The sequence below is a fragment of the Coloeus monedula genome, assembly GCF_965178545.1.
Source record: "Coloeus monedula genome assembly, chromosome: 5".
Lineage (NCBI taxonomy): Eukaryota > Metazoa > Chordata > Aves > Passeriformes > Corvidae > Coloeus > Coloeus monedula.
In genome coordinates, this window is record NC_138785.1 from 21731265 (window position 1) to 21755746 (window position 24482).

At 41.4% G+C, this 24482-nt stretch overlaps 1 protein-coding gene across 2 annotated transcripts in view; it reads left to right on the forward strand.

Moving 5' to 3' along the window:
• GRID2 (glutamate ionotropic receptor delta type subunit 2) overlaps positions 1 to 24482 on the forward strand; it is a gene marked incomplete at both ends in the record, with an annotated part of 694960 nt that overhangs the window by 37337 nt on the left and 633141 nt on the right. The gene's annotated exons all lie outside the window — the stretch shown is intronic.

Below are 24482 nucleotides of genomic sequence, written 5' to 3' on the forward strand. Positions count from 1 at the left end.
CTAGTCCCTGTACAAATTATTTCATTCCTGCTAGCTCTGCTTCTATTGAAGGCACAGTTTTCTAGCAGAGCCATTCTGGATGCCTTTTCCAAGCATCTTTACCATTTCCCTTCAACTTCCTGCTACCAGTTTCTTTCTGTAGTCCTATTTCTTACCCACCTATGAGTGTCACTTATTTGCATCTTCCATATTTCCCCTTATTCTCTCATATCCCTCCTGATGTATTTTTTGTCTCCCTTTTGTCTTCTTGTCATGAAGGTTCCTTTGCTGTGCTCTTGTCCTCTTCCAATAAATCTGGGAAAAATACTGGAGAAATGAGCTGTCTGCCTTCGGCTCCAGTTCCTGGGCCTGATCTGCCTGCAGGCTACTAGAGCTGCATCTTCATGGATAGTCCTGGTCAGTCTTGGGCTTGAGCTCAACAGTGCAGTTTAGGTAGTGAATTCAGATCAGAAGAGACTTTGTGAATCAGAAGTGAGGCTACATTAGAACCTTCTTGTGTCAGAGATCTGTGAAGGTGACTGTGGCACATCATTGAAATGAAACCTGATGGGACTGGGATTCTGGAATGGCAACACAAGGAACACTATCTCTTCTTCAACATTAGTTTAATTGCCTTTGTTTAAAAACGATAAATTAGACCCAGGTAGATACTCGCTAGAGGAAAAAAAAGTGCTCAGGTGGTTATAACTGTGATAAGAATTTATGATTGTCATATTGGAATACATTTATATGAGTGAAAAATTGACACTATTACCTACAGGTTCCCCTCTGCCCCCTCCCTTTTTCTGTTTTTTCTTCTTTTTCAACAGTTAAAGGCAAATGAGACATATTTGAATTAACTTTTAGATGAATGCTTTTGGGTCACTGCACTTCGACTTGGCACGTCATAATCTTGTATATAGGCAGTCACCTGGCTTCTGTGTGCGCAGGGAGCTTTTTCATTTGTTCTTACCCATAAAAGTGGGTTCTCAGTATTTCAGTTGATATAAACTAGTATACGGAAACACGAAATGTTCTTTATTCCTTTTCTGTTGAATAGTCACAGCAATTTTATACTGGCTACTGGGAGAGGTGAATTCTTTTAAATATACATTGCATACAGAGAGAATTTTAGGGAAGTAGTTTTAATTTTTTAATGATGTTAGAGAGTATAAAGAAAAGTGGAAAACTAGGGCTGGAATGGGCCTCAAGAGGTAATATTCTTGCCCCGAGTAAATTTATGTGTATTGTTCCAGGCAGATATCTGTCTTGCCTGTTCTAATTACAGACTTTCCACATCCTCACCAGGCAATTTGTCACAGTCTGTTACTCTTTTCCCTGCTTGAAAGTTTTCATTATGTTTAATATGCATTGTTCTTGCTGCAAGTGGAATCCATTAATGAACATGGAAAACAGACTATTCCCATCTTCTTTGTTAGCAGCCTTTTATGTACCTGTGGATTACCATCCCGCATCTCCTCTACCTTATCTCTAGCCTGTCTTCAATGCTGCTACGCATTGTTTTGCTAATCACTGAGATCTCAAATGACAGATTTTTATACCGCTTTCTTAAGTACTCTTTGTTGGGGCTTATCCAAAATTCTGAAAAGGCAGATACTATATCCAGGCAGGGAGATGGGTAGATTTAAAGGGCTGAAAAAATCTCCTCCTCTTTGTTTACCTGGAAAAAAATTTCTCCACTATATTTCTTTGAGATCCATGTGAACTATTTTCATAACCAACCTGTTGTCCCTAGCAGACATTTCCACTGTGTAGAAGCATCTCATGAATGTAGACATCTCACACTCTTGTAGAATGTCCATAGTGATGATCACAGTGTTCTTGTTAACATTTATTCCGTGAGCTTATTGCATTAGTATGATTTTATGATCAGGCGTCTTTTGATATGTTCTTTTGTAGAGGTTTGATTTTTAGTTTTGTTTTTTGTTTTGGGACTCTATACATGACCACCTGTGCTATGGGAATGAAGCGAAGTTGCATAGATTGTTCTTATTTTGGTTCAAGGCACGTGGAAAAAATGACAATTGAATAGGAATTGAAGTAGACTTGAAAGATTTGCTGTAGAGTACCAATATTTGCTGAATATGCAGTGAGTCACAAAAATGTAATCTTTTCTGCTTGTTCTTTTCTGGCTCCCCCACTTGATATACACGGTCTCTTACTCGAGGAGTGGTTGTGGCATTAATCATATCATTGGAAATTTCACAGAAATACAGACTGGGTTCTAAGATATTGTTTTCTTATTAGCCAGGTAAATTAATTGACTTCTGGACAGTTTTACCTTTGCTTCCCCTCTGTTCTTTGTGTGTAATATGGAACCACCTTTTACAGGAGAGTTATGAAGCTAGATTAATTCCATTTGTTTAAAAGAGGAGCACAGAAAGATAATAGAATAAGAGAATAGTTGAAGGCCCATGAGGAAAGTGATAATTTTGTATTCAGTGCAGAATTTGGATCATGTCCAGTAAATACACTGTGGGATTACAGTCTAGGTGGTGAATGTGGGAACGAGAGAGGAATAATGATCTATTGAGTGCTCTTCATACCCTGCCTTGAACAGAAGAGTTGTCCTGTAGAAACACAGCATTTGAATGTAGATAGAGAATATGCCATATGCATACAAGGATGGCAGGGAGAGTTTGTTTAGACAACCTTATTTCTGGAATCTTCCAACATCTGAGGTATTGAATTTGCCAATACTGTGTTCTTTAAACACTAGGAGTTTTAGGGGGGAGGCTGTAAACTTCATGATACCTGGATTTTATAGGATGCTGTCTTGGTTTGAATGACAGGTGTCTGCTAAGGAAGGCAGAAGCCTCCCTTGGTATGGCAGATGCGACCCCCCTTCCCTCTGAGTTATTATAACTTTGAAATCAAGGGGCTTTTAGGCAAAGATGTGGGAAATAGGAATAACAGTTCTTTACTATTATGTATCTATATGTGTATAACAAGTCAAACAAACAACAATAACCATGGCAGTAACAGCACACACAAACCCAGTGCCAGCCCTCTCGGCTGTCGGGCCCTTTCCCCTCGGGTGCAGTTCCGCTCGCAGCCGGCAGGGGCGCTGGCGGCTCCCGGTGAGCAGGGCAGGTGCGATGGTTCCCCCGCGGCTGCAGGGGGCGCTCCGGAGCGAGCTCGGGGAGCACGCGGCACCCGTGCCCTGGGATCCCGGGAAGGGATGGGACAAAGAAGCTTCACAAACCCCTGGGCAGCCAATCCCCGTGTCCGGCCGGACCCTCAGGAACAGCAGGCTGGGAAGGCAGGCTGGAACGGCAGGGATGAGCACAAATCCCGGATGGCAGATGAGATGTATCCAAACGGGGAACCCCCCGGAGGTCTGGGCAGGCAGGGTGAGCAGGGGTACAACGTAGTGAAGGCTCAAAGCAACAGAAAAAAAAACCAGGAGAGCTCCTAAAACCCCAAATTTATCCCCCCCGAATTGTTCCCACACTGACATGTTACATGAAACTTAACCCTTTTAACCATATATATACACATGCAAATACTGATACAAGTACAGAGCCATGTGTACTTCGCCCTAAAACAAGGTCCCTTTGAGGTATGCATTGGGTCTCTCCATCCTTTTGCATCACAACACAAACAGTTGTTCCAAGCATACCTCTCATGTGCACCACTGGAACCTTATCTCTGTCTGTTGTTTGTAGGGGTTCGGATTGGGCAGGGCCTGCTCGGCTGGTGGAGCCTCGGGTATTAACTAACCAGGTGGCTCTTGCTAAATGCATCTCCCAGTTTTTGAAAGTCCCCCCACCCAGTGCCTTCAAGGTGGTTTTAAGCAATCCATTACACCGCTCAACCTTCCCAGCTGCTGGTGCATGGTAAGGGATGTGGTACACCCACTCTATGCCATGTTCTCTAGCCCAGGTGTTTATAAGGCTGTTCTTGAAATGAGTCCCATTGTCAGACTCGATTCTCTCAGGGGTGCCATGCCTCCAAAGGACTTGCTTTTCGAGGCCCAGGATGGTGTTCTGGGCTGTAGTGTGAGGCACAGGGTAGGTCTCCAGCCATCCAGTGGTGGCTTCTACCATTGTGAGCACATAGCGCTTGCCTTGGCGGGTTTGAGGCAGTGTGATGTAATCAATCTGCCAGGCCTCCCCATACTTGTATTTGGACCATCGCCCACCGTACCACAGAGGCTTCACCCGCTTGGCCTGCTTGATTGCAGCGCATGTCTCACAATCATGGATAACCTGGGAGATACTGTCCATGGTTAGATCCACCCCTCGGTCTCGTGCCCACTTATAGGTGGCATCTCTGCCTTGATGGCCTGAGGCATCATGGGCCCATCGAGCTAGGAACAACTCTCCTTTATGTTGCCAATCCAAGTCTATCTGGGACATCTCTATTTTCGCAGCCTGATCTACCTGTTTGTTGTTACGATGTTCTTCATTAGCCCGGCTCTTGGGGATGTGAGCATCTACATGATGGACCTTCACGGATAGCTTCTCTACCCGAGTGGCAATGCCTTTCCACTCCTCAGCAGCCTAGATTGGTTTTCCTCTGTGCTGCCAGTTTGCCTTATTCCACCTTTCCAGCCAACCCCACAGAGCATTGGCTACCATCCATGAATCAGTATAGAGGTAGAGCTTTGGCCACTTCTCTCTTTCAGCTATGTCCAGAGCTAATTGAACAGCTTTGAGTTCAGCAAATTGGTTTGATCCACCTGCTCCTTCAGTAGCCTGTGCAACTTGTCATGTGGGGCTCCATACAGCGGCTTTCCATTTCCGGCTAGCGCCTACAATTCGGCAGGAACCATCAGTGAAGAGGGCATATTGTCTTTCACGCTCTGGTAGCTCGTTATGTGGTGGGGCTTCTTCGGCATGTGTCACCTGCTCCTCTTCTTCTTCAGAAGATAACCCAAAAGTCTCACCTTCCAGCCAGTTCATAATTATTTCTAAGATCCCAGGGCGACTTGGGTTTCCAATTCGGGCGTGCTGTGTGATGAGGGCGATCCATTTGCTCCAAGTAGCGTCGGTGGCGTGATGCGTGGAAGGAACCTTTCCTTTGAACATCCACCCCAGCACCGGTAGTCGGGGTGCCAGGAGGAGTTGTGCCTCAGTGCCAATTACCTCCAAGACGGCTTGGACTCCTTCATAAGCTGCCAAGATTTCTTTCTCTGTGGGAGTGTAGTTGGCTTCAGACCCTCTGTATCGTCGGCTCCAGAATCCCAGTGGTCAGCCCCGAGTCTCACCAGGCACCTTCTGCCAGAGGCTCCAGGAAAGACCATTGCTCTCGGCTGCAGAGTAGAGCACGTTCGTTCTTCACCTCTGGTCCTGTCCTGACTGGGCCAAGGGCTACTGCGTGAGCGATTTCTTGCTTGATCTAAGTGAAGGCTTGCTGCTGTTCAGGGCCCCAGTGGAAATCGTTCTTCTTTTGGGTAACCAGGTAGAGAGGGCTCACGATCTGGCTGTACTCAGGCATGTGCATTCTCCAAAAACCTATGGCACCTAGGAAAGCTTGTGTTTCCTTCTTGTTGGTCGGTGGAGACGTTGCTGTGATCTTATTGATGACCTCGGTGGGAATCTGACATCGTCCATCTTGTCACTTTACTCCCAGGAACTGGATCTCTTGGGCAGGTCCCTTGACTTTGCTCTTCTTGATGGCGAAACCAGCTTCCAGGAGAATTTGAATTACTCTCTCTCCTTTCTCAAATAGCTCCGATGCCGTGTTCCCCCACACAATGATGTCATCAATATACTGCAGATGTTCTGGGGTCTCATCCTCTTCCAGTGCAGCCTGGATCAGTCCATGGCAGATGGTGGGACCGTGCTTCCACCCCTGGGGCAGTCGGTTCCAGGTATACTGCACGCCCCTCCATGTGAAGGCAAACTGAGGCCTGCACTCTGCTGCCAGAGGAATGGAGAAAAATGCATTGGCAATGTCAATAGTGGTGTACCACTTCGCTGCTTTGGACTCCAGCTCGTACTGGAGCTCCAACATGTCTGGCACGGCAGTGCTCAGCGGTGGAGTCACTTCATTCAGGGCACGATAGTCCACAGTCAATCTCCATTCCCCGTCAGACTTGTGTACAGGCCAGATGGGGCTGTTGAAGGGTGAGTGGGTCTTGCTGAGCACCCCTTGACTCTCCAGCTCGCGGATCATCTTGTGGATGGGGATCACAGCATCTCGATTTGTCCGATACTGCCGGCGGTGCACTGTCGAGGTGGCAATTGGCACTCGTTGCTCTTCCACTTTCAGGAGCCCAACTGCAGAAGGATTCTCTGATAGTACAGGCAGGGTGCTCAATTGCCTAATGCCCTCTGCCTCCACAGCAGCAATCCCAAACACCCACCTGAGTCCTTTTGGGTCTTTGTAGTAGCCGTTCCGGAGGAAGCCTATGCCCAGAATACACGGGGCCTCTGGGCCAGTCACAATCGGATGCTTTTGCCACTCCTTCCCAGTCAGGCTCACCTCAGCTTCCAGAAGGGTCAACTGCTGTGATACCCTGGTCACCCCAGTGATGGATACAGGTTCTGCCCCCACATGTCCCGATGGCATTAAAGCACACTGTGCCCCAGTCAATGCATCATATTTTTGTGGCTCTGATGTGCCAGGCCATCGAATCCACACCATCCAGAAATGCCGGTTCTCCCATGCCTCTTCCTGGCTAGAGGCAGGGCCCCTCTAGCCCTGGTTATCATTCTTTCCCTGGGCGTACATGCTCGAGGTACCTTCAAGGGGATCCGACGTATCATCCTCCCGTCTGTAATACCTGGCAGCTCGGTCACGGGAGGCTGAGGCTACCTTCACCTTAGCGGAACCCCCTCGGTTAGTGCCTCCCTCCTTGAGTTCACGCACCCGCGCTGCCAGGACAGAAGCGGGTTTCCCATCCCACCTCCTCATGTCTTCCCCATGCTCGTACAGAAAAAAACACAGTTCAGCTCATGGGGTGTACCCTCTCTCTCTAGCTGGGGGATGACAGTCTCTGACTTGGGGGCCTGTGACTCGCACTGGTGCCACACTGATCTTCCTCATCTCCTCCTTCATGTCCTTCCTCATCTCCTCTTTGAGGTCCTTAACCACAGCAGAGACATAAGATTTCAGTGGACGATTGACCATACTGTCATAATTTCTGAGCCTATTGGCAGCAGAGCCCACTGTTTCTCGGTTGTTGTCAGCATCAATCGTTGCAATGAAGGTGGTGTATTGCGATGGCCCTAGCCTTGCCAGGTTCCACATCATCTGTCCTGTGCACCTGACCTTATCAGGGTCATTATCATGCTGTCCATCCCTCCCAAAGAGTACCTCTAATATTGCCACCTCTCTTAGCTGTTGGATCCCTTGCTCGAGTGTCTTCCACTGCATTCTATGATGATACTCCTGCATTCTTTCTTTGTGAATGAACCTTTCTCTCACACTCATTAAGAGCCGCTCCCAGAGAGAAAGGGGCCCTGGCTCCCTCACAAATATCTGGTCCACACCTGGGTCCTGGGTCAACGATCCCAGATACCTTGCCTCACCACTATCCAGTTGCACACTTGTGCCCATAAGGTCCCAAACCCGAAGCAGCCAGGTGGTATAAGGCTCACGCCCCCTTCGCGCAATGTCGTTTCGCATAGCACGGAGACTGTCGTGCGACAGGGACTCAGTGATGATTTCTGGCTCTGGCTCTCCTGCTGGTTGTGAGGGCCCTGGTTGCCCATCATCATTAACTGGTCGTACTGATTTGGTCTTACACTTCCTCCTTTGCACAGGGGCGACTGCTGCTGACTGTGATTGTCCTTGTGGTTCAGCTGAAACCTGGATGGTTGTAACATCCGTGGGTTCCACTGCTGCACCATCAGACTCACCCTCTTTGGGGCAGGGAGAGGGTTTTTCACTAGCTGAGGTGTATTGCCTTAGCACCTGGCACATCTCCTGCATCTCCTTCACCAGTACCCCCACGCAGTTCGGGTAGTCCATTTCTGAGGTGGGCTGTTGGGCAGTATCAGGCTGTGGGGCAGGGTCAACCTGTGGGGCAGGATCTTTAGTGTATGGGGCTGGATCAGGCTCTGGGGTAGGATCTCTAGTCTCTGGTGCCGGTGTCTGGGTAGTTATCCAAACCAATCTCAACTTATCCCTGAGTGCTAAATAGAGTAGGGCTATCAGCACCAGTTGGTTAGTACCCAGAGGAAATCTAAACCCTTCAAAAATTGATGGGGTGGGCCCAAAGAACTGGTTGAGGGGTTGGGAGAAAACTTCCCCAATGTCATTTCCTCACAGAAGGTACCATTTTTAACATAACCCCAAAAACATGCACTTAGTGTGTGATAGCCCTTTATCCATGTACCCACATTCCAGAGGAAGTGAAAAGTCCATGAATTCCTCACCTTCTCGACCCATAGTGCAAATTGGATAACAGCAATGGTAGCCTTAATCAGAGGACCTATGTTTAGGTAAGGAGCTGCAAAGGCGAAGAATATAGCCATGACTGCCTGCCACCCAAACCAGGGTAAACTAGACCACATAGTGCTGCCTAGCAAGGTTCCTATATTCAGCACACAAAATTAAGTTACCCAGGAACTGTTATTCCTCTTTCACTCCTTTCTCTTAATGCCCTTAGGCCACACATTGGACGCCAAGATCTGTCTGGGTTTGAAAGCCTCCCTTGGAATGGCAGATGCGACCCCCCTTCCCTCTGAGTTATTATAACTTTGAAATCAAGGGGCTTTTAGGCAAAGATGTGGGAAATAGGAATAACAGTTCTTTACTATTATGTATCTATATGTGTATAACAAGTCAAACAAACAACAACAACTATGGCAGTAACAGCACACACAAACCCAGTGCCAGCCCTCTGGGCTGTCGGGCCCTTTCCCCTGGGGTGCAGTTCCGCTCGCAGCCGGCAGGGGCGCTGGCGGCTCCCGGTGAGCAGGGCAGGTGCGATGGTTCCCCCGCGGCTGCAGGGGGCGCTCCGGAGCGAGCTCGGGGAGCACGCGGCACCCGTGCCCTGGGATCCCGGGAAGGGATGGGACAAAGGCTTCACAAACCCCTGGGCAGCCGATCCCGGTGTCCGGCTGGACCCTCGGGAACAGCAGGCTGGGAAGGCAGGCTGGAACGGCAGGGATGAGCACAAATCCCGGGTGGCAGATGAGATGTATCCAAACGGAGAACCCCCGGAGGTTGGGGCAGGCAGGGTGAGCAGGGCTAAAACGTAGCGAAGGCTCAAAGCAGCGGCGGGGGCAGGGCGGCCACAGCCCAGCTCCCAATGGGGCAGGGAAGGTGGGGTTGGGATCCTGGGATTTCTCTGGCAGAAGGAAAAGCAGCCGAAGAGAGCAGCCTCCCTCTCCGTCCAAACCCTCCGTCCAAACGACTGTCTGCCACCCAGGTGAAACAAAAGAGTAGCCAGATGCACTCCACCCTCAGTGATTAGATCTTTTAAATTTCTTAAATATCCAGCAATTTGTCCCCCTAGCAACACGTATGGGGAAAATTCCTTTAACAGAAAAAAACCCCAAAAACCCAGGAGAGCTCCTAAAACCCCAAGAGATGCCTAACTTTATTTTAGCCTATTGCTATAAGAAGCATACTGGGAATTTTCGGTAAGGAATAGAAGTACTGGGATAATAACAAGGTAATAATGAAAGGGTGGTCATGCATGTGGAGAAATAGTGCCATGCAGTAAATGAAATGCACGTTTATAGCAGATAAACAAATTAACTGTCAGGGAGTAATTAAGAATCCTTGTTGAATATCTAGGCCTACATTTAGTATAAGACTATAAGTGCTTGATCAATGAATGTGGCATACCAGGATAGGTCAGAGATACTTATCAGGAAACACAAGAGAAATGTGTTATTTCAGCTCACCATGATTGTGGCCTCCCATGTCAATTGGGTAATAGCTGTCAAGTCAAACTAAACTTTTAGACACCATAAATAACTTTCCACTGAGGAAGCTAATTGGTGAATCAATGGAGGGGCAGTTTATTGACACAATGTTGTTACCAAAGTACATTCTGTAACCAGGTGCTTAAATTCAGCATGCTGTCAGGAACAGCAGAAGAGCCAGTGCAGAAGTACTTAATTCTACAAATGGGGAGTTTCAGGAGAATAAGGATGCTTGTTAAAAAGAAACTTCTAGAGGTGGCTAAAAAATCATCTTAACAGATGACATGGATATTGTTTCAAGCCACTGTATTGGAAGCTAAAAAAATATAATGCATTAAAGCATTGTAGGAAGATCAAGTTTGAAAAGCATCATTGTTAAATACTGAGATTAGAGAAATTAACAAATATGTAGATGCTCTTCACAAAATTGAATCACTATTCAAATCTCAAGAATAATAATTAAAAAAAACCCCGGAATGTAGAATCTGCTAGGTTAAATGTGAAAAAACCTGTAAGGCAGAGCAAACACGATAGAGGAAGAACTTCTAAAGACTTTCTCACACTCCTGAAGCGTGGAGTGTCTGCCAGGTAGTACATAAGGCCTGTGTAAGATTACAGTATAAGAAGATGGAGCACAGCATTCATGCATAGAAAACATTTGTTGCAGTAACAATACAAATGCAGAATAAACTGGGCAGATTCCCACATGGTGATTTTTTTTCCGAAAGTTGATTAGGGAATGTAACTCAACAGAAGAGACAGCGGAACAAACTGACAAAATAAACAGTAAATATTGATTAAAAATATCTGAACCCAGTGGGATTTTCCCTAGAGGTCTAGAGGACCATTAAGGGTGAACGAGTTAAATTGATTTGTATTTATTGTGTTGCCTAACATTTCCTTGGTACCAAAGCCTTGGAGAAAGATTAATATAATGCCAAGCTAGAAAATGGTTTCTTCAGAGTATCCAGGGAGCTGCTAACCACTGAGCCTGCATTCACCAAACTGATAGAAACTATGACAAGGAATAGTAACTGGGCAGATAAATATATACGGTATCTTGGGGAAGACTCAACATGGCTTATTTAGTCATTCCTCACAGTTAGAATTTACTTGGGGGGCTAGAGTAGTCCTGTCAATAGAGTCTACTTAGGTTTCCAGAAAGTATTTGAAAAGATTTCCCTTTTCCAAACAACTATAGGAAAAACTATCTACCCATGACAATTTGAGAGGTACTAAACATGGAGAAGTATAAAAAAAAAAAAATCCACACAAACAAAACACAAAACAATAGGGCCAGAGTTAGGGTTCAGTCATAGGGTTTTGCACTGCAGTCTTAACTTTCTGGAAAAAGGGATTTATAGTGGGTAATAATGAAATTCTTGTGAGATTGCCAAGCTAGTCAAGATGATGAAGAGAAGGAACAACTTCTAAGTGCAGCACAAAAGGAGATGATGAAATTCAGTCTAAGTAAATGTGCAGAAGTACATAGAAAGGTAGAAAAAAAATCCCAACGGCAATCATACACAATGATAGCAAACCAATTAATTACTACTTTTTAAGCATGAGATGCAAGGGCTGCAATGAGTATTTCTAGGCCATTAGAAATTATAGGGAAAAGAGTGGAAAAACCCTAGAAAAAATTTTATGGCTTTATATACACACACAGTATGTCCATGTATTGAAGTCTGACTTGGACAGGTATATTACTATTTGCGAAGTCAAGAAAAAGAAGAATGATAAAGTTTGTTAGAAAATTACTTTATCCTAAGTAGCAATTGAAAAATCAAGGAGTCCAGATTAGAGAAAAAAAAAATATGACTAAAGGGTATGTGACAGGAATCCAGAAATCATTGTTAGGTTGAGAGAAGGTGAACAGACAATTATTATTTACAGGTTTTTTTCTGTACAAGAACAATGGCACGTCAGGGGAAGTTAGCAGAAAGCAGTCTCGAAATGAGCAAGAGAAGATGCTCCTCAGAAGACACAGTTAAGATGAGCAAAACTGGGCCATTGGATATTAGAGGAATGCCGAGTGGTTTTTTTGGATCTGAAAAAACAAGTGCACAAAAGCAGAGAAAGAGATTTCAGAAGGGTGTTAAACATAAATATATTACCACTGATTGAGAAGGCTCCTGAGCAGCAGATCACTGGACGTAAGGAGCTTTAGAATGATAGCAAAAGTATGGAAAAGGAGAGACAAAACGTAGCTCCGTGTGTTGAATAACAGGAAAGTGTTTCTGCACTATATGAGAAAGGGTGAAGATAGAGAGGGAGAGGAGTGAGCAGACCTGGTAGAAACTGCAGGTGGCTGAAAGATCAAAAATGGGAATTTGACACCAATGCTGAGTAAGTAGCACTCATGTCATTTAGGAAAGGAGTGACGAAAAACCGACAATAGAATGGCAGAGAGCTGAAAATTGAGATATTTTGTGTATGTAGCTGTTATTTCTTTCTTGGATTGAGTGTTAGCCTATTGATTGGAAATGTTTGATTGATTATATATTTTTAAAGTACAGGAATTACATTTTCCATGTGTTTGTAGGCTATTGTGCTCAAAGCAATTAATGTAAGAAGGTTTGGGAATTAGAGCTGTGTTGAGATGTAAACTCAAGTAAAATGAAAGTCTCTTTAGTCCATAAATGTTTTCTCACATGTACGATAATAAAATAGGAATCATCAACTAGGACAGTAGATTTGCAGAGCCTGTACTATAATTTTATTCCCGGTCTTGCGGCAGACCTCTCTAAAATCAGCAGTGTATATATTATTTTTGTTTTGTGTTGTTTTGTTCTCATGTTCATTAGTTCTTTCTGTTGTTAGACCACAGTCACTTTAGCTTGTTAGCATAGTGAGGATCAACTGAAACATCAAAATCTTCCGGCTATCCAAGCAAAACAAAATAGAAATGAATTTCTGTGTTCTTTGCTGCTGCATGCTCTGTAAAAAAAAAAAATCCTCAGTTGATGAAGTGATATTATAATCTTTCCAAAGAGTGTATTACAGACAGGCTCAGGAAAGGCCACTGAGGTAAGTGACTATGTTTTACTATAGGGTGAGACAAAATTAAGGCTGATAAACACAGTGCTTTCAAAGGAGCGCTAACGTTAAACTCAAAGACATGGCTAATAAAAGAAACAGGGAAAAGAACATTTTGCTTACTACATAACTTTTCACCCAAATCACTGGTTAATCCTCAATACAGTTATTTCCAATGTTTAGTCAATTCACACATGCAAAATACTTCACTATTATGTATTGCATAGTAATCAGCAATTATCCAGCAAAATACCAGTTCCATGAATGCTGCTAATTCACGTTGATTGCTTTCCAAGATGTGCTAGTGAAAGACAAAGATCTTGTGGGGTAGTTTTGCTAGATTTATTTGTCTCTTTTAGGTTTAAAAGAGAATTACCTTCCCTTTCAAAGCTGATTCCTTTGATTACTAGCATGCATAGTTTCATTTCCAACCTAATACTCTATGCAGAATGCATTGCATATGACTCCTGAGTATTTCTGGTATTTATTTATCCCACTGCAGTGGGAGCTTGTTCAGAATGAAAATCCTGTATTGTCTGTCGGACAGGTATTAAAGTGTGAAACCACGAAGCCACAAGGTTTACGTGATGATTAGTGTTTTTTTTTTTTTTCTACTGTAATTAGCTTAGTCTCAGTCTTACTAATTGGATTACGTGTGAAAATGCAAGTCACCCTCGGGTCTCAAGGCTTGAATGAGAAATAACCATTTTGCAGTAGTTTTTCACTCTAAAGGGAGTTTTCTCAGAGACTTAGGTCTTACCTGTCATTCAAATGGACTGTGACAGTGGTTTTGGGTCAACTTGACAAAGTTGCCTGGTAGTTGGTAGTTATGACTGTGCAAGTGCCTGCAGCTATTCCAGGACCTGGGAAAGTTCAGAATTTGTTTTCTTTGAGATAGGCAAACCCATCTCTGTCTTCTTTTTTCACCGGTTGTCTGTTTCTTGTTTCACAGCTGGCATGTGATAAGGCATGCTCCTTTTTTAGGAATAAGATTAGGAGAATTCTCCTGTTGACTTTAGGGCATCTTGAAAGTTGTCAGTGAAAGCTGATACCATGTCATTTAGTTTGCAGGTAAGTAATTTCTGTGTTATGCAGAACCTTTCACAAGACTGTTTGGGGACTGTTACTTCCTCAGATAGACCTTCACAGTAGTCCCAGTTTTTAGGTTGGGTTTTGTGGCCAAACAGTGAATTTTTTGATTTGACTCGGGTGTACTTACAGAGAGCTTATGTCTTGCCTGACTGGGTTTTCTTACATTACATTTTAAAATGCATTCTGATTCAAAGCAGAATGCTGTTTTTCTACAGATGGAGCCTTCTCTGTCATATTTGTTTGTAGTTTTCCCATTTTTTGTGTAACTCTCCCTCTCATTGTGTTCAGAGGTTTTTCACCAGGCTTGCAGTGTTACTTTTGTTATCACTCATTTCTAGAACACTTTTTATTTATATTTCTATTAAATGCTCAAAGTACTTATCTGCATCAGTTTTATCTGTCTGGCATAGTCTGTCCGTCTAGGAGACTTATCAGTGGTGAAAGAACATTGTCTAAGAGCAGTTATCAGTGATAATGGGACTTTTGCAGAAAAGAAAGGAAAAGTATATTTTACAGTACATTGTAGAGATATTCAGGGGTATGTATTTCTGATTGTGTGGTCTGATGCAATTTTTATTGAAATAGTGACTTCAGATGGATAGTATTTGGTCTCAGTCATAAAAGACTTGTCGGGAAATAGCAAACTGAGTTGCGCTATAGGTAGGAATTGTAAGATTCCTTAGAGACTGATCTGCTGTTTTTAGTACATGCTGGAATGCCATTTAAATCACTCTGAGTCTTGGATCCATGAAGAATAATCCGGTAGCTTCATCCAAGTTAGACTTTATTTCTTTTATTTTAAGCAATTTGTTGTAGCGAACTGTCAGTGGGTAAAGGTAGAGACACGTTTTACATCCCCACACCTGTTTGAAGAATGAACACCATCTGCCCAGGATTGTTGAGGATTGACTAATCTAGTGTTTTATTGCTCTGAATCGAGGGAAAATGCTACCAATACGTGCTCACAGGCTGCCATCTTCATTCAATGAAACAAAACATTAAAAGGTGCTGATACAGGAAAATGGAGTAATTTATAGGCCTCTGGATTAATAGTTTCACTTAAGGAGTAATGAGACAAAATTGTGTAAACCATATTTCTTAATGCCTTCTGTACCAAGCTATACAGGGTTCCTTCCCCTCACCCCAGGCCCCACTGATCTGAAATGCATTTGGTTTGTCAGGAGAAAACTCAATCAGCTCAACAAATCACAAGTTCTGGGAGGACAGTATTATTTTACAGAATAGTTTGAAGTGATGTTACTGTTGAACAGGTCTTACAATTACCAAGATGAATATTTAATTTGAGCCCTTTAGGTGTGTGTTGAGTGACCTCATGGCAGTCTTTCTTACCAAGGCAACAAGAAAAATGCTCTTCAAGAGCCATTAAGACAAGTGATAACTATATGAATGGTACTGTATGAAATACTAAAAGCCCTGGAAGCATTCTTTTATATTGCCCCAAATTCAACTACTAGATAAGGAACTTTTAATCAGAGGGGACATAGTGAAAGCCTGGAGTGGTATTTATTTAGATCTGTATTTTACAAAGTTGGTGTGCCTTTTCCTTCTTTTTAGGCCCTATGATTCTTTTTCTTTCAGCTATAAGTGACACAGAAATAGTTTCTTCTACATCTATTCACAGATCTTTCTTCAAGCACATCTGATATGTAGAAGGTTCCATTTTCATTTCAGTCCATTCGATTTTTTTCCATTTCATAAACACAAATATGCATACAAACATACACATTAAAGTGGGGTTTGTGCACACACGTTCCGGTGTCCAGTGACAGTTTAATGAAGACTTCTGTGAAAAATGGTCCTAGACTAAATATAAGTTCCTAAATGTACCTGCCTTTATACATGTCAAATCTTAGACTAATAATAGATTTAGGTATCCTTATTTACATAAGGACAGACAGTTTCAACAGTGAAAACAAGGTATTTTTATGTTAAAAAATACATATGTATTTTTTAACATAAAAATGTTAAAGTGTGACAAGTAACAATAAGCACTTCATTGTTACTTCCAGGGGATATCTCAAGTTATTTGGAGATCTATAGACACCAAGCTAAAAAAAGATTAACAAAACCGAATTGCAGTTGTTTCATAGTTAAACCTTCACCTGTGCATTGAATAATAAAAGCATTTTTTCTGTATTTTATCTATCACCCTTTCTCAAGGAAGACCCAAAACTGAAAAAATCATTAATGTTTTCTATAATGAGATGTGCTTTCAATAAAAATTTGTTTTTACTTGATATAATTACCATTTGCATGTAGTAATTGAAATAAATTTGCTTATGTAAATTAGAATACTTCTTAGCATATAAGCTACTTTTAATAGCCATGTAATTTTATGAAGTTCTTTATTCCTTTAAACCAGATCTTATTTTCCAATTTGCATATGCCTAACATGCGAATTACTTGTGTTCTCCATATCTTACTAATGTTTTACTTAGTTTTAATTGCTAAACTTCTTTTCAAGTACTTTGAATTGGAGAGTTACACTGCTTTTCACACTTCTGGAAAACACGATTTTATTTTATGAACCTCTACATAAGAAAGAGACTTCCATTGAGCCATGATTTGAAAAACAGATTAAATAGCAAACCCTAGACTACTCCTCTTCTTTACTTCTAATGCAGTCCATGCTGAAGCAGAGACAATGAATTTAGGTGTGATCCATGCAGTTTCTCACTCTAGAGGCTCTTTGAGCTGCACAAAGTAAGGTCTTTCAAATAAATAAATAAAGTTGCTTCTTTATTTTCTGTGTCTTCCATATCCACGTGGATGTGTGCATGGCAGGGCACTAAAACTGATGCAGTCCACTTCTTGTTGCTTTGTTTTCTTTTTGCTCATGAGTATCTAATGTTACCAATGTGGTCACCTAGCGCAGTTTGTCGATGGAGTTTGTTGTTTACTGGTGCTGGAGAAACTGGGAAAAGACCTTTGCTGAAGAGGAACTTTGAATATTTCATCATTACCAGTCCCTTGCTATTGCTTTCTTTCTCAATTCAGTTTTTTATGGTCTTGTTTGACGTTTTTGGCAGCTCTATTAATTAAGCAGAAGTTATCCCTGATTAATGTACTGTAAGCTGCTTCTGAAGTGCTATAAATAATGTGGTGATTAATTGCTGTATCCAAACGCAGTCATCCCTTAGCATACTTCACAGATGGATTGTTTTGGTGAAATGATGTCCCATTCTCATACATATTAGAGACATTGATTGCAGCAAAACTTATCACTCAGTTTTTCTGTTTTCTTCCAAGTAATTTATGTCTTTTGATCACTAGGACAATCAGTATGGAGAAGCTATTTTAAAATTACAAATGTAATATACTTGTGGATTCTATACAAGCTCATGCAAAATCCAGTTGAAAGAGAATAACAGAATATCTGAGTTGTGGAATATTCAACTTTGTTCAGCTCTAAAAAGAAAATTTAGGAACCATACACAAAGAAAATACACTCCTTGGAGGATAAAGAAAAGATTTTAACCTCAATTGGAAAAATGACTGTGTTTTTTCATGGTTTTTTTTCCTGCAAGTAAGACAGAAAATATGCAGACAGAAATGTGATTTTTGTTTAAAAGCTGGTAATATCCAATTTGTGTCAGAGAAAAGGCTGAGTGTAATGAACCAAAAATCTTATATTAACATTTCTGAATAAATCATCTTTATTTGAGATTCTGATTTTAAACTTACTAACTGAAAGGAAACTAGTAGTGCTAAAATCAGCAAAGCTTTTTAGAATATGTCCCTTTCAGAAAATTCCCTTACTGTAACAGCAGAACTGCTCTTCTTGCTTTTCAGATATGCTTAACTATTTGGCTTCTATTAACCTTGACAGAAAGCCAATTGCTTCTTCTCACTTCTGTGAATAGAGTATTTTAAATTGTGTGTGTATACATGCATGCATGCAAAAGAAATCTCTGGGAAAGGGGTGACACTTGGCGCTGTAGGCAAAGCCCTGGCTTGAAATCAAAGATCTAATGGGACGGTTGGACGTTTTCATTCAGAACCCAAATTAGAGTAACAGGGGTGGACAGTTTGATGGTCACAGCTGTGTATAGGCCATGGAGGCCTTCCTGTCTGCTCCAAAGGCCACTGGATCACACTCTGGCTATGCTTCAAGGACTACAGCACTGAAAGAATGCGGTTCAGGAATTTTGGACTGTTAGTCTGTGTAAGAAAAGGGGTTTGACCAGACGGGATCTCACCAAAGGGCAAGTCTGTGGGTAAAGAAGAGGGATGACTGCTATATGTAGGAAAGTTTTTGTCTCAAATGCTTTGAATATCACCTTGCAGTTGATCTTATTTCAGATTTCTCAGCTAGGACTGGGTCATGAGCAGCTTGTAGTAATATATTAAAATCAAAAATCATTGCATTATTGTATAAGCACTAGTATTATCCCATCATTTAACTGAAGACATTTTTGAACACACTTAATCTCCTAACATCAATTTCTTTCTCAATTTTTCTAGAAACCTGGATGATAAATCTAAGCACCATCTCTGTTAAGAGCTTTGCTTATTAGGCAAGAAATAATATCATCCCTGGTCCAGATGGGCTTCTTTGTTCCTGCATGGCCTTAACGATGACAGTGGGTTTCTTTGCTGATATGAAGAAATAGCTGAGAGTCTCAGCCCATTGCCTTTAAGCATCATGTTTAAGAAGTATAGTTTGTTTTAGCCTAATAATAATGATGTCTTGATTCTAATGTAAAAACAGTACTGATCTTTTTCTCTTGGTCTCAAAAAAACCCAAAAAAAAACAACCCCAAAACCCTCTCTCTTTATGAAGTAGAAACAGTCTAAAAGATGATTGTCTCTCAGTTTGGAGACTGTCTTCACAGTCCAGATTTCTACCATAATCTTCCCTTTCAGTAAGGGAAGAAAAAAATATTTCTGTAATGTCCTAAATAATTCAGAGTTGAGGAAAATGAACAGCTGGCATGTCCTTTTTTATAAGCGGCAATGTTTATTTCTTTACCTTATTGGTATTGCGTTTGGATTGATGTGCAAAACGCACTATGTGAAAATGGAAAAATTGCATCTTCCTGCATTTTTTTGCAAGCACAAAAACCAGGAAAGGTAAGGAATTCTCAGTTTAATGACTTGTAGATAAATTTAGGTGCGGTGGCATTTGAAATACCCCCAATTATTATTGATACTTCTAACCAATCTATTCTTCTTTTAGTCTAATTATGTTAACATGCTTTTTGTTAGACTGAAGGATAGATAAACTGATTCCCATTGAAGTCAGCATGAGCTGGAAAAAATCCCGGTTCTGCAAAGGCTCGCATGTTATGCTTATTTTGAAATATGTAAGAAGCTCAGGTATTTACAGGGAAATCTTCATATGTGTAGAAAATGATGTTCATACATAAGTCTTTACAGAGTGGGAAATTAGGACACAGATGTTTTTGATGGCATTTTTGTGCTGAACTCAACTTTTCACTTTTTTTTGTACATTTGAGAAAGTGTTAGTAGTACTTTTCCAAGTGTTCTTCCTCCCATTTGAAGAGACTTTCAAACAGATATAGTAAATGCATGATTACACTGAGAAAGAATGTAAGAATAAAATATTCCATTGAGTATTTCCTGGATTAATACCACCAATGCACAGCTCTTTGTGCATTTTAGAATTTGCCCTACATTTTAAAGTACTCTCATACAATATTTATTGTACATGTTTATAGTGGACTAAAGTACTTCTGTGCATAAAGTTCAAACAGATAACCCTGAGAGCACTGTGAAGAAAATATTTAAGGAAAAAACATGTATATTATACATATTTATTTATATGCTTTTGCAAGCCTCAGGAATATCTTCCCATGCTTTTTACATGCACCATGTAGATCAAAAATTTATGAAAACATCTAATAGAGCATACACTCAAACTGCAGAGATAGCTGCTAATAAGAAGGGCAGTGTATTTGCAAACAGGCATTGTGCTCGACCAACAAATCTTCCCATCTTCACAGATGCCCTGCTCTTTCTGATAGGAATTAAAAATCAACTTAATGGGAGTTAAACTGACCAGTCATCTGTTGCCATTGACTGTTTTTCCAATTAGTGCTTTGCTCGTGACCACAGGTCAAAATGCCATGGCTTTGACAGCCTATATGTAAAAAAGCAGAGAAAAATCCTAAGTCTTAAGGAGAGTGCTTCTCTTCGTCTCCCCAAGATAGAGCTATTGTCAGATACATCCTAGAAGTGAGCCTTAGAAATTTTAGTCTAAAACTACTTCAGTCATTTTGCAAGCCCTCTGTCTCACAAATAACGTCGTATGCTACCAATAGTTTGAGAGAACTGAAATGTGAAAAACTTAGTAAGAAGATGTCTTTTGGCTGAGGACAAAGCCATGAGAGCTATTACTAAACTGAGTGTATAAAATGTCACATTTAGGGGGTAGGGAGGTAACCGATTACTATGAAGAATGTCTCAGTGATTTGTAAGACTATTTCAAGGAGAAAAGGCATGTGAGGACTTGCAGTGCATTATATGTAATTTCCATACTGAAATGTACAAAAGGAAGTTATGAATGCAGCTGATAGCTGCTAACTGTGAAAGAACACAGGCAAGGCTAAATGTCTGAGTAGAGAAAAATACTTCAGAGTGCAGTTCTGGAGATCCTTGAAGAAAAGATGTTGGCCCATAATGTGAGTGCCATTATGAAATGCACAAAATTACACTACTTCAGGAGGCAGGCTGTGCATAGAAACCACTTGTCTTGTGGGGAGTTACACCTTAGCAAGACGTATTGTTTCACTGCACCTACACTGGATGTTATGGGGTAATAAAAAATGTGGTATTTTGAGGATGTTCTCTTGGAGTTTCCAGTTGAACTCTGTCTCAAGAGACATCTGTTAACAAGAAATAGAAGAAGCTGATTTTATTTCAGGGGTTCTTTTTGTTGTGCTTTTGTTTTTGGTGTGGGGTGGTTTATTTGTTTGGGGTTTTTTTGTTTTGGTGTTTGTTTGTTTGTTTGTTTGTGGCGATTCAGCTGGTATTTGGTGATCTTAGCTTTGCTACTCTATGTTGATGTGTATCTTATACTTTTCCTTACAAGATCAGGTTAAACTACTCCTACTGAAGGGACTCAGATCCTTCCCCTTACTGGCATAATTATATGAAATAATTTGTTTGTCTTCTGCCATCTTGGGAAGCCAGAATGCAAGTCTACTTAACTTTTAATTACCTGTTAGAAAAATGTAGTTGTTTTAAGGGAACTGGGGTAGTATATTTCAAACCCTAACATATGCTCTCCTAAAAGCTAGGGTGCATCAAATCTTTCTTTCCCAAGTGTCCTAATTTGTGGTCTCAAGTGGAGTGGATATGCTGTCAACTTTTCATATAATTTTTGAAGTGGTCATCTAGGAAGAAGTGTAGTATACCAATCTTTCTGAAATTTAGAATTCAAGGTCAAATTAATTTTAAAGTATAACATGGGAGTAAAGTTTTATTGAAACGGCTTTTATAAAGGTGACACCTTTTACTGTGTCCTTTTTAAATTGAAAGGATGTAAATTACATATTTCTGGGGGAATAAAAGTTATGGGCAAACTGCATTTCCTGGAATAGGGACAATTGGATTCTCTGTTAGATGGGAATTTATATTTTGCAGTACACTGAAACTTGATACTCAGTTTCAAGTCAAATTTAACACTTAGTTTCATACAGTGTTTTTTACCTAACAGGCAGGTTGGTAGAGTCTATGGGAAAACCAAAATCCAATGACAGTTGATAAGACATGTAGAATCATTCTGTTGTGGTGCAAGAAATTTATTTGCCGCAGTCAGCAAAGAAAATAGACAGAAAACTGGAATTAAATGTGTGCTTTTAAATAGCTGGTTAAAACAGTTAAATTCTGTGTATTTTTACTTTTTACTTTTACCTGCAGACATTCCTCAGGTATCTCTAAGAAATGAAGAATCAAATCATAGTCATCTAACTTACTTAAATTTTGAGTAGCTAACTTGAATCATTGATCTGTTCTTTTGAAGTGGGGTCATATGTTTAAAATTAGTCATGTGATTATGTATTTTGTAATGGAGTGATCTTCATTTGTAAGAACACTGAAGTCTTCTAAGAGCCAAAGTTCACATCATAATGTACGTCTGTCACATAATTAGAGCAAAAATTTGCCACAGCTGCAATGTTGGGTAACATTTTCAAATTTAAATAGGAAATCTGCCATCTGACATTCATTTTGTATGTGTATGGTCATCACGCTGGTGATGAGGAGGAAAAGGTATCAGCAGTTCTCCTGATTGAGTATTGCAGTCAATGAGAATTTGCCTTTCTGTACGTGCAGCACACAGCCTTCATGTCCCTGTTCTCTCTGGGGTGGGTTGGATGCTGCCAGATGCCCACCTAGGCACTGCCTCACTCCCTTTTTTCACCAAAGTACAGGAAGAGAACAAGATGAGAAAGCTTCTAGGTCAAGAAACAGGGAGATCACTTACCTATTGTGTCATGAACAAAACAGGCATGACCTGGAGAAAAATTATTGTCGTGTTCTGCCATATAAAAACAGATTAGGATGATAAGAAGCAAAACCAAACCAACCTTCTCCTTCCCCCCGCCTGCCCCTGCTTCTTTCTTGGCTCAGCTTCACTCCTTCATCCCCAGCTTCTCCTATCAACTCCCGCAGGTGGGGCCAGGGAGTGGGGGGTGAAGTCAGTGCAAAACAGGTCCTCTCATCTGCTCCCACTTTTTCCCCACTTCACTGTGGGTTCTTAGTGGGTTCTGCCATCCTTTAGGATAAACCTGCCCCGGTGCCTGGAGCATTTCCTCGCTCTTCTCTGCTGACCGTGGTGTTCACAGGGCTATTTCTCACACATTTAATTTTTAGCTATTCTCTACCAACAGCTCCACAGGTTTTCCCAACCTTTATTAAATATGCTTTCCCTGAGGCACCAACGCCTTTGCTGAGGGGCCTAGCTGTGCCCAAGTGGGTTGGTTGGCGCCGGCTGGAAGTGGCTGTGCCTGGCCTGGGAGTGCCCTCACACAGCCCCGCCTGGGGCCTGCATCACGGACAGCGCCCAGCTCCTTCTGCCGGGAATTTGTATCGTCCTTTGAGTGTTCTCCTTGACATGCTCCTTTTTTTCTAAGGATTCATGTACAGTGGAAGACAAAATCAAATCTTTCAGATTTGACAACACTGAAAGTGCTTTCCTCATTTTTGGAAGGGAAAGAACGGTATTAAATTGTGTCTCTTGGGTGTCATTGGCTTGTCAGAATAATGGAAGCTACAGCACAGAGGAGGCATCACCAGTGAATTGACCAAAGAAGTGATAATCATGCATGCATGTTTGAGGTGACTATTAGGATTTTCATATCCAACAAATTAGATAGTTGGTGAAGCTCTACTTTTATTCTAGGGTGATGAAAATATTGTGGTTTTCCTCCAAGCCTTCTTGCCTGCCTAGTGCTTTGTCTAGCAAAGACTGAGGTCAGATATTATGTTAATGTTTATTTACAGAAAAAAACCCAACAAGGCCACCATGGCAACAACTGCTTTATGGACAGCAGATTAATAGCTGTAGGTAGATGTTGTCAATAGAACACAAATTCTGGGACTAAAAGCCTAAATGCCAGAGACTCTGCTGGTTCTGGGCCTCTGATGGGCGGTGGCAATATTGGCTATTTCTCGAGAAGAAAAAGGATATTAGGGGTTTTTGGTGGGAGAAAAAAAACAAACCACATTTATATTTTACTAATTTTACCTAGAATTTTGAATGCAACAAAATTATTATTACTTTAAGCAACCTAATTCCTAAGTAACCAGCAGTAAGTGAATATTTAATTGTTAGCTTTAGAAGTTTGCTTTTTCCCCTCCACTGAAAGTGGTAGTGCACTGGTAGTGCACTGGTAGTGCTGACTCAAAAACATTAAGATCCAGTATTGAAGATTTTACCTTCAATAAATGTAGTTATCAGAATATTACTTTTAGTATCCCAAATGCTGTAAAAATTTAGTTATAGCTTGTTATTTTTATTTTGAGTAGTCCTTAACGTGGTTTTTTTTTTATGGGAGATAGCAAGAATTCTCTCCCTGTCTTTGTACAATTGAATCTAGAATGGACAGAAGTTTCTGCAGGCAGAATAGGGCAAGGTACAGGTCAGGATACCGCTTGATATCCCAGTCTTAGGTGGGAAAGGCTGAAGGATAACAGAAAACGAGATGATTGTTTTGACCAGATGCACAGGGGACAATGGAAAAGCATGTGCAAAAATGTGTTGGCAATCCAAAATGCATGTAAAGTTGTTAACACTCTCCCGTCACCATCAGAAACCTCTAGCATGTTTATTTCTAGGAAGGAGACAAAATGCTTCTGTTTTAGTACTGAAATTCATGATTCTTTCATTTTGTGTCTGAAGGCAAAAAATAAGAACTGAGGCCCAACCATATTAATTTGTTTGTGATATTGTGCAGTAGATTAATGCCTCCATTTTGTATACTGTGATATTAAGAAATAATCAGTATTACTGTGGAACATAACCCTCTATCACAA